Below are 9,956 nucleotides of genomic sequence, written 5' to 3'. Positions count from 1 at the left end.
ACATCACATACTATGTATGCCCATTGTGTGCGTACTTAGTACATTGTTTTACATTTCATGCTACGTACGCCCATTGTGTGCATACGTAGTACATTGTTTCACATTGCATTACTGTTGCATATACTCATCCAGCATATGAACACATTACACTACATTTTGAACCGTTGTAACCATTTGACTATGTGAACCGTCTTAACCCTTCAATTTCATGAACCGTCTGTAACCATTGAACCGTGTAAACCAGTTGTATCCGTTGACATGGATTACATTTGACAATAGACATTTGACTATACATGAACATTTCTACCATTGTTGAACATTTCATCTTGATGGTTTGGTTTGAGTAAGTGATTTAAGTAACGAGGCATGTGTAATATGATACAAGCATGGTGGATACGCCGCTGGTACTTCCTATATATAAGTGTTTGTATGGTATTACATATCGTAGCGTTATTTGAATCATTTCAATTTGAAACATAGAACATTTTATACAAATAACACGCTTTTCACAAGACATTGATTTACAAACAACAAATCTTATACAAACTCTTTTTACATGGTTATTCAGTTAACCATGCATTGTTCTCTTATTTATACATATCATTTGATCTTACCGTTTTTCAAATGATTTACAAGGCAAAGCAAAATACGAGGTTCATGACTAAACATTTTCTCAAACTCAAGTCATGAATTCCGTTTTCACAAAACCAATGTATCTCACAGGCATTTTTATGCTGACGTACCTATTTTCACATGTGTTTTCAGGAGATGATGCATAGGACTTATCAAGACATACTTAGGCGGACCTGTGCCTTAGTGACTTAAAACGAGACAAGAACTAGTTAGTTTATGTTATGTATACTTTGATTCTTGTTTAGACAATGTAAACCTTCAAGTTTGATTTATAAAACGAAACTTCATTTGCCATGGATTTGAAACAATTGATCCTGTTACAACACTCCCCGACGTTTCCGCCACGTTTTGTATGTTCTACGTGGTCGGGGTGTGACAGAAAAGATGGTATCAGAGCCAATGGTTATAGGGAATTAGGTTATTAGTAATGCTTTGACCTAGTCTATAACCTTCCTAGGACCCTAACGCGAGTTTACTTGCGTTTAGTCACAAAACAATACCGTCACCTATCCTTAGCGACGACCACAACAAGAACATAAATTTCAAAACCGCCTTGAAAGCTAATCATCTGTTCTAGGATGATTGATTACTAGGTTTTGAACCCTCTATTGTAAGGTTTTGAACCCTTTGTTATAAGGTTTTGAACCCCTTTGAATTTTCAAAACTCCCGTCAAAGTTTTGGGTCCTAAATAGTGTGAACACGTGCGAACTGGAAGGGTGAATGCCTGTACCCTGGGTTTTCTGTCTAAGGTTAGAGTGTTCGTACAAATCCGCATAATCGGACCAGTCACTCTTACCTGGGAACTCTTGGGGTGAGTGTCCACTTATAGGCGAGCATGTCTTCGCGATACACTATGAGGATCTATTTGCTTTGATTCAGCCCTGGTGTTGTTTGTTTGCTTCATGATTCAAACAAGTGACCATCAACCGTGATTATGGTCAGTGATTGTAACATCCTATTCTTACCCAATACCATTTTATTTGTTTCCTTTCATGTTTTCCTCTTTTAGAATGCCTCCTCGACGCGAACACCAGATAGCAACTGCCGAGCTGGCAGAAATTATTGCGCAGCAGATGGCTGCTCAATTCCCAAATCTCTTTGCTCAATGGAACCAAGCCAACAACAACAACAATGGTACATGCAATTTCAAGAACTTTAACTCGGCTAAACCACTCAAGTTTAGTGGTTCTGAGGGAGCAACTGGGCTTCTCCAATGGTTCGAGAGCATCGAGAATACCTTTCGCCACGTGCAGTGTCCGGAAAATCGCAAGGTCGAGTTTTCTTCGAGTGTGTTTCAGAAGAGGGCTCTTACATGGTAGAACGGGGTAATGAGAGACCGTGGTGCAGATGTTGCTCTAGCACAAACATGGGCTGAACTGAGAGCACTTATGATGAGAGAGTTTTGTCCTCGTCATGAACAACGGGCGTTGGAGAAGGAGTTTGATGATTTGAAACAAGATAGTGGCGAACACAGGGCATATACTGATAGGTTTGAGGAGTTGAGTCTACTTTGCCCGACTATGGTCGCCCCACTCGACAAGGCTATCGAAAGGTACATCGACGGCCTGCCTGACTCGGTACAAGACATTGTCACTGGTAGCAACCCTACCACACTCCGTCAGGCCATTGAGCTATCTGCAACCTTGACTGAATCGCAGATCAGAAAGCATAAACTTTTTCGAAAAGGTGACAAGAAATCGGCCGGGGAATCGAACCCAATCGAGGAATCAAAGACCATGGATGAACAGACTGAATCTCCTAAGAAGTCAAGGAAGCGAAAGGCTTCTCAGAACTTCGCCGTGGTCGCTCACAATGGTCAAGCCGTCCCCAACCAACCAGCTCAACCCCCTGCTAGAAAACCATACAATGGAACTGCACCCTTGTGCAACCAATGTAGCCTCCATCATCACGCCAATGTACAGTGCCGCAAATGCCAAACTTATGGACTCATAGGCCATACAACAAGAACCTGCCCAGCTGCAGCTGCACCAAACCAAGCTGGCAACAATCCCGCTCAAGGTCGTTTCCTACCAGGTTCTTGTTTCAACTGTGGCGAGATGGGTCATTTCCGAAGAAATTGCCCAAAGCTTGCTAATGCAAATCCAGCACAAGGATGATCACCCGACTGACTAGAAGACAACATCGTTTAGAAATAATCATGTCTTATGTATTAAATTTCTTTTGCTGTCAAGATCCAAGGAACAGTTGATATCGTTGTTTATAAATAAATCTTTCATTTACATTGCAATGTATTTCTATGGTTGCATGTATAAACGACATATCCCTTGCAATACCGACAATCAAGGAACCGTATTCCTTGAAGAACAAACTACCCCCAAAATTCTCCCATTCTATAATCGCTTGCGTCTTCCACGGAATTCCTAAGTACCCGTTTATTCTAAGGAAACAAAGTACAAGGCGCAGGTTACAACACAAGACGAATACCCAAGGTACCACTATAAATCCTTAATAGGGTACCTAGGAATTTCCCGTAAGTCTTTAATTGTTGTATACCTTCATTCGAATGTGGTGATTCCTTGTAATCAAAAATCGAATTTTGGGAGATCTTTCTATCTTCTCAGATAGATTCTAGTGAACCTTGAGATCCGTCGACAGGTTTTCATATCCGTATTCAATCGATAACAAGTTAATAACAAATTATGATCAAATTAAACAATTATGTGACCATGTGCTTATGAGTGTCCTTATGTATTGTTGTGTGATCCAAATTATGTTATCCAAATCTTCGTAGAATCTTACATATCCGTGTACAAGAGATTCATAGTAGGATGCCCAAAGGTGTTACTTAAAATCCTCAATGGACTTCTATGTTATAGTTAAGTCCCTCGGATTATAAAGTACTACTTCATAATTAGACCCCTTGAGTGGTCTAGCTAAACAAATTCATCCAAAAATCTGGTTAGGGATATCATGTGATGATATAGCTGAAAGGACTCCTTGGTGGCCTAACCAAGAGGATCCCCTGTCGATCTAATTAAAAGGAACCGATGGAAGTCTAGTCACCCTCGTCACAAGTTTGATATCCTTCCCCAAAACATTACAAAACAAACTGTGCGGACTGTGCAAGGGATTACGTAATTATGGATGCATACATAATTATGGAATTTAGTGCACAGAAATCACAGCAAGTTCTGTCATGTGTCTAGAGATAACCCTATTCATTTCCAATTCTGATGAAGCATCCGTTGAGGAAAAATGAACTAGCTATTCATTTTTCGCTTCTGAAGAATATCCGTTGAGGAAATGAATATCCGTTTATCCTTCATTTCCAAATCTGAAGAATACCCGTCGAGGAAAATGACCCCGTTTTGTTCATTTTCGTTCTGAAGATTTATCCGTTGAGGAAATGAATATCCGTTGTGTAATCCTTCATTTCCAACTCTGAGGAAGCAACCGTTGAAGATGACCCCGTTAGTTCATTTCGTTTCTGAAGATTATCCGTTGAGGAAATGAATATCCGTTGTGTAATCCTTCATTTCCAACTCTGAGGAAGCAACCGTTGAAGATGACTCCGTTAGTTCATTTTCGTTTCTGAAGATTATCCGTTGAGGAAATGAATATCCGTTGTGTAATACTTCATTTCCAACTCTGAGGAAGCAACCGTTGAAGATGAATCCGTTAGTTCATTTTCGTTTCTGAAGATTATCCGTTGAGGAAATGAATATCCGTTGTGTAATACTTCATTTCCAACTCTGAGGAAGCAACCGTTGAAGATGACCCCGTTTGTTCATTTTCGTTTCTGAAGATTATCCGTTGAGGAAATGAATATCCGTTGTGTAATACTTCATTTCCAATTCTGAGGAAGCAACCGTTGAAGATGACCCCGTTTGTTCATTTTCGTTTCTGAAGATTATCCGTTGAGGAAATGAATATACGTTGTGTAATACTTCATTTCCAATTTTGAGGAAGCAACCGTTGAAGATGACCCCGTTTGTTCATTTTCGTTTCTGAAGATTTTCCGTTGAAGAAATGAATATCCTTTGTGTAATCCTTCATTTCCAATTCTGATGAAACAACCATTGAAAATGACCCGTCTGTTCATTTTCGTTTCGGAAGAATGACCGTTAAGGAAATGACAAGATATTGCCTTACATATCATTGGTGGTTATTTGGCAAATTCACAAATAGACTCCTACGAATAAATTTCGGGACGAAATTTCCTAAAGTAGGGGAGACTGTGACACCTGTGTCACCGCGACCATCAAACAAATACCAAGCCGATGAAATATTGTATTTCATACTTGGGATCTTGTATAAATATGTGTATGTTTTGCACATATCAATTATTGTTCAATTTCAAACTCTACATTGCTTTCTAGAGCATTATATGCAAACTGGTGCGAAAACGTACTCAGTTTAATGCGACAAATACTCCGGAACATCAACATACACTCAACGTACCTTAAATAACCTTTACATAACTTAGAAATAAGTTTTGAAGGCTTTGGTATAGCAAAAACAAGTTAATTCGCTTACAGGGACTAAACTTGACAAACTGCGAAAGTATGCCAATTTGAACTGTAACGAACATTCCGGGACATGTCCATAAGTTAAACATACCATAAATATCCTTTACATAGCTTAGAAATAGGCTTTGAGAGGTTTGGTATGCTAAAACAAACTTTTGGATCATTCAGGGACTAAAAGTGTCAAAAAGTGCCTAAGTTTGCACTTTCGCGCATAACTTACGTTCTGAATACATCCGGACATCCAAAAATTTATGTAAGCATCCTTATATTATGCCTTAGTGTTTGGCATGAGAAAAATCCATTCGTCGCGTCATTTGGATCGTCTTTCACGCTTATGCGCATTCCGTCGTAATTAAGCGAACATCGCGATCGTACGGCCAAACGAACCGACATCCGACATATTTTTGGGCATGTTTCATGTCCACAATGTTTAGGCATCATTTTAGGGCCTTAAAGATGGCTTTACAGGTCTTAGAAGGGCTGGAAATAGCTTAAACACGCAACAGGGACCAAAAGTGTAAATTCTGCAAGTGGTGCAGATCAGAGGGGCCAGGCGGCCCGCGTAAGGATTGCCCAAAACATGAGGCGGGCCGCGTGAACATGTCTGACAGAAGATTTTGCATTTAATGCAGAATCTGGCCTTTCGTTCGATCAAAGGGCGATGCCTTTTCACCCAAATGAAGGGCCAAGGGTCAAGTTCACTGAATCTAACCCCTGGACACATGTACGCATGAGATCAAGGCACGATATTCGATAAAACGATCCTAACGGTTCCACCTTTCCTATAAATACCCCCCCCCCATTTGAGTAAAAACCCACAAAATCAGATCTAAAGCTCTAAGTTGAAACCATTGTTTCATACCTGAGCTATTTGGTCTTGATTAGCACTCGGGGACCCTACGTAAGTCTTCTTTCGCTCTTTTATTCGCTTTTCGAGTCCGAAAGTCAACGTTTTGTTGACTTTCTGCATTGACCAGCTTATGGTCGATGCGAAGTTCATGGAACTTCATAACGTGAGCGTGATCACGATGGTCATGGTCCGTAGTGACCATACCTACTGATCACCACGTTATCTAGGCTCGGTGACGAGTCGTAGTTTCGGCCAAAATGTGCATTCTTGCATATTTTGTAACCAAACTACTCGTGGGCATCAAAGCCGTTTGTTTTGATGTCAAACCTGTTTCTAAACTTAGTTAAGCATGTTCTAACATGCTTAGCTCGTCACTTTTAGTTTAGTGCTTATATAGGGTCGTAAGGTAAGCGATCTAAACCATCGCTTATGCTTTCGAACCCGACCCATTTGGTCGGTCATTAGGACCTGACCAAACACATTAGGTGACCATAGCTATAACCTTCCGAGGTTATACCTTGTGGTCACGATGTTAGGCGTTCCAGACGCGTTCTACGCGAACGACGCGTTAGGGTAGCATAAACTACCTAAACGGGTCGTGATGGACCGTAAGCACTTAGGTTAAGTTTCATTTTAGTATGTAGGCTTTGTTAAACCATATTACACGAGTCTCCATACTCGTTTGGTTTACGAACCCGCGTACTATCCGATCCTTCCGATTTGGTCCGGTATATTAACATAGCTACCTATTAGGTGCCGTTTGATATCCCGTGACCTCTAGCATTATCTGGTTATTATACAAGAACTCCAAAGCAATCTCAGGTGAGTACATTGAACCTCATCTTTTACATGTTTTCGAGGAGTCAATGTGAGTACATTGAACCCCTCTTTTACTGTTTTCTAAACTGTTTTGGGGTGAAACACATGTGCCTATCTGTTACTTTCATGCTTTCCTGTTTTCACATCATATACTTGCTATGTTCAATAGTACATATATAGTACATGATTTCATTGTGTTTATGCTATGTATGTCCATCGTGTGCATACTTAGCACAACACTTTACATTACATTTTCATGCTATGTATGCCCATTGTGTGCGTACTTAGTACATCGTTTTACATCACATACTATGTATGCCCATTGTGTGCGTACTTAGTACATTGTTTTACATTTCATGCTACGTACGCCCATTGTGTGCATACGTAGTACATTGTTTCACATTGCATTACTGTTGCATATACTCATCCAGCATATGAACACATTACACTACATTTTGAACCGTTGTAACCATTTGACTATGTGAACCGTCTTAACCCTCCAATTTCATGAACCGTCTGTAACCATTGAACCGTGTAAACCAGTTGTATCCGTTGACATGGATTACATTTGACAATAGACATTTGACTATACATGAACATTTCTACCATTGTTGAACATTTCATCTTGATGGTTTGGTTTGAGTAAGTGATTTAAGTAACGAGGCATGTGTAATATGATACAAGCATGGTGGATACGCCGCTGGTACTTCCTATATATAAGTGTTTGTATGGTATTACATATCGTAGCGTTATTTGAATCATTTCAATTTGAAACATAGAACATTTTATACAAATAACACGCTTTTCACAAGACATTGATTTACAAACAACAAATCTTATACAAACTCTTTTTACATGGTTATTCAGTTAACCATGCATTGTTCTCTTATTTATACATATCATTTGATCTTACCGTTTTTCAAATGATTTACAAGGCAAAGCAAAATACGAGGTTCATGACTAAACATTTTCTCAAACTCAAGTCATGAATTCCGTTTCCACAAAACCAATGTATCTCACAGGCATTTTTATGCTGACGTACCTATTTTCACATGTGTTTTCAGGAGATGATGCATAGGACTTATCAAGACATACTTAGGCGGACCTGTGCCTTAGTGACTTAAAACGAGACAAGAACTAGTTAATTTATGTTATGTACACTTTGATTCTTGTTTAGACAATGTAAACCTTCAAGTTTGATTTATAAAACGAAACTTCATTTGCCATGGATTTGAAACAATTGATTCTGTTACAACACTCCCCGACGTTTCCGCCACGTTTTGTATGTTCTACGTGGTCGGGGTGTGACAACATCGATATCAAATATCACTTCATACGTGATTGCTTTGATAAAAGGCTAATCAATGTTGTTAAGGTCCACACTGATGACCAACGTGCCGACCTTTTTACCAAAGCATTTGACAAATCAAGATTTGATTTTTTATTATTGGTAAACGGCATTAAGGTCAAGCAGGAGTAAAACCAACATGGGAAAATCATTTTTGTAAATATCTTTGTGTCTTTTAAATTTATCTTAGTTTGTTGATTTTAGGGGGAGTAAATCGAAAATTTGAAAAATACAAAAACATCGAAAAATTTAAAAACACAAAAACAATAGAAAAGAAAAAATGAGTTTCCTAGTGAGCAAAAGAGAAAATGATAGTACATCAATGGTCTGTTCAAACCTCTTTAAACCTAAACTGAAAAATGTTAAGCAGCTCTATATAAGATGTATCGGTAGGCTCATAATCATTTTAAAGTGTGCAAGGTGATATAAACTTAAATCGACTGAAGACCAGGTGGGAACCGCTCATTGGCATATGGTCTTTGTCACGGCCCCCGACCCGGTTTGACCCGTTTCAGGAGCCGCGGGACAGAAATCCAGCGGTATTTAAATATTAGGCGACAGCGGAATTCTTTTTAAAACAGGATCTTTTAATAATTCAAACTGCCCATTTTATAACTGAGGGATAAAATCCCCTAATTTACAATAAAGTGATTTCTCCGGGAAATCTTTATTTTCAAAACATGTTTCTTTTAGTTAATTACATTGAGCCACTTTTCTAAGCTGGGAGTGCTTCACGGCACTTCTCTTTCTTTGCTCACAACATATCACCTGAAACATGTTTGAAAAAGGTTTTGTCAGCGGGGAAATACTGAGTGAATCATTCATTTTACTAAAACGACACATTAGTTATAATTCACAGTATTAAGAGCGATTACAATGTTTCTGATATCAAACCAACTACCCACGGTACTTTATCACTCGACCCACTGGCCCACCTGTCAAGTGGTGTCTGTGATTATGGTCATATCACCCATTAATGTTGAAGATTATCAAGTAATGTATACAAAACCCCACATACCGGCTGTAACTTGGTGATTACAAAGACTTAATCCCTGTAATTATAACTTTGAAAATAATTTGGAGTTTTGTAAAACAGTTGATAAAAAGAGAATGACTCACATTGTAGATTTTACGAGCAGAGTTTAAGCCTTACTGATTTGCCTGTGATTAACCTGATTTAATTAACAATGCACACACAAACGGGTTCGTAACTAATTCAGCAGTTACGTCAATTCACGAGATTAAACCCTCACAACAATTAATAAGTGCAATACTTAATAATTCAATGAATTCACAACGAATGACAGAGCATAGTCCGAATTCGAACAGCACTCAAACATTCAAGTCGAAATCACAATGAATAACAAAGTATCAGCTCAATTTGAGCAGCACTCAGACAATCGTTGGATAGTTATAATCGATCGGATGTTGAATCGTAATAGCGATCGAGTTATTACCCTGAATGCAGCAGCACCTCATGATCGTGTGTGTTTAATTGTGATATAACAGCCTTAACTCGACGTACACAGAAGATTTGTGCGTCATTTCAACTTCTTTGTTCATGTCCCAATGTCTGCTATTTATAGTAATTTTTGGGACCTGCTTACGGACCGTAAGCCCTTTCCCTTGCGGTCCGTAAGCTAAGCAGTCTAATTCATAGGCTGCCTAGGCTCGGGACTAGCTTGGGTGAATCAAAACTTTTGGCCAATCAGCTCTAAACAACGACTTTAATTGATAATTATTCAACTAAGGTTTGCCCCCCTTGAGTTTTAGGGGCCCAGATCCTGATTTCGATTGTTCTGAAAATTTTAGGGC

Source organism: Helianthus annuus, chromosome 6 (genome assembly GCF_002127325.2).
Source record: "Helianthus annuus cultivar XRQ/B chromosome 6, HanXRQr2.0-SUNRISE, whole genome shotgun sequence".
NCBI lineage: Eukaryota > Viridiplantae > Streptophyta > Magnoliopsida > Asterales > Asteraceae > Helianthus > Helianthus annuus.
The sequence above is the reverse complement of the archived record's forward strand: the minus strand, read 5'-3'. Positions refer to the sequence as shown.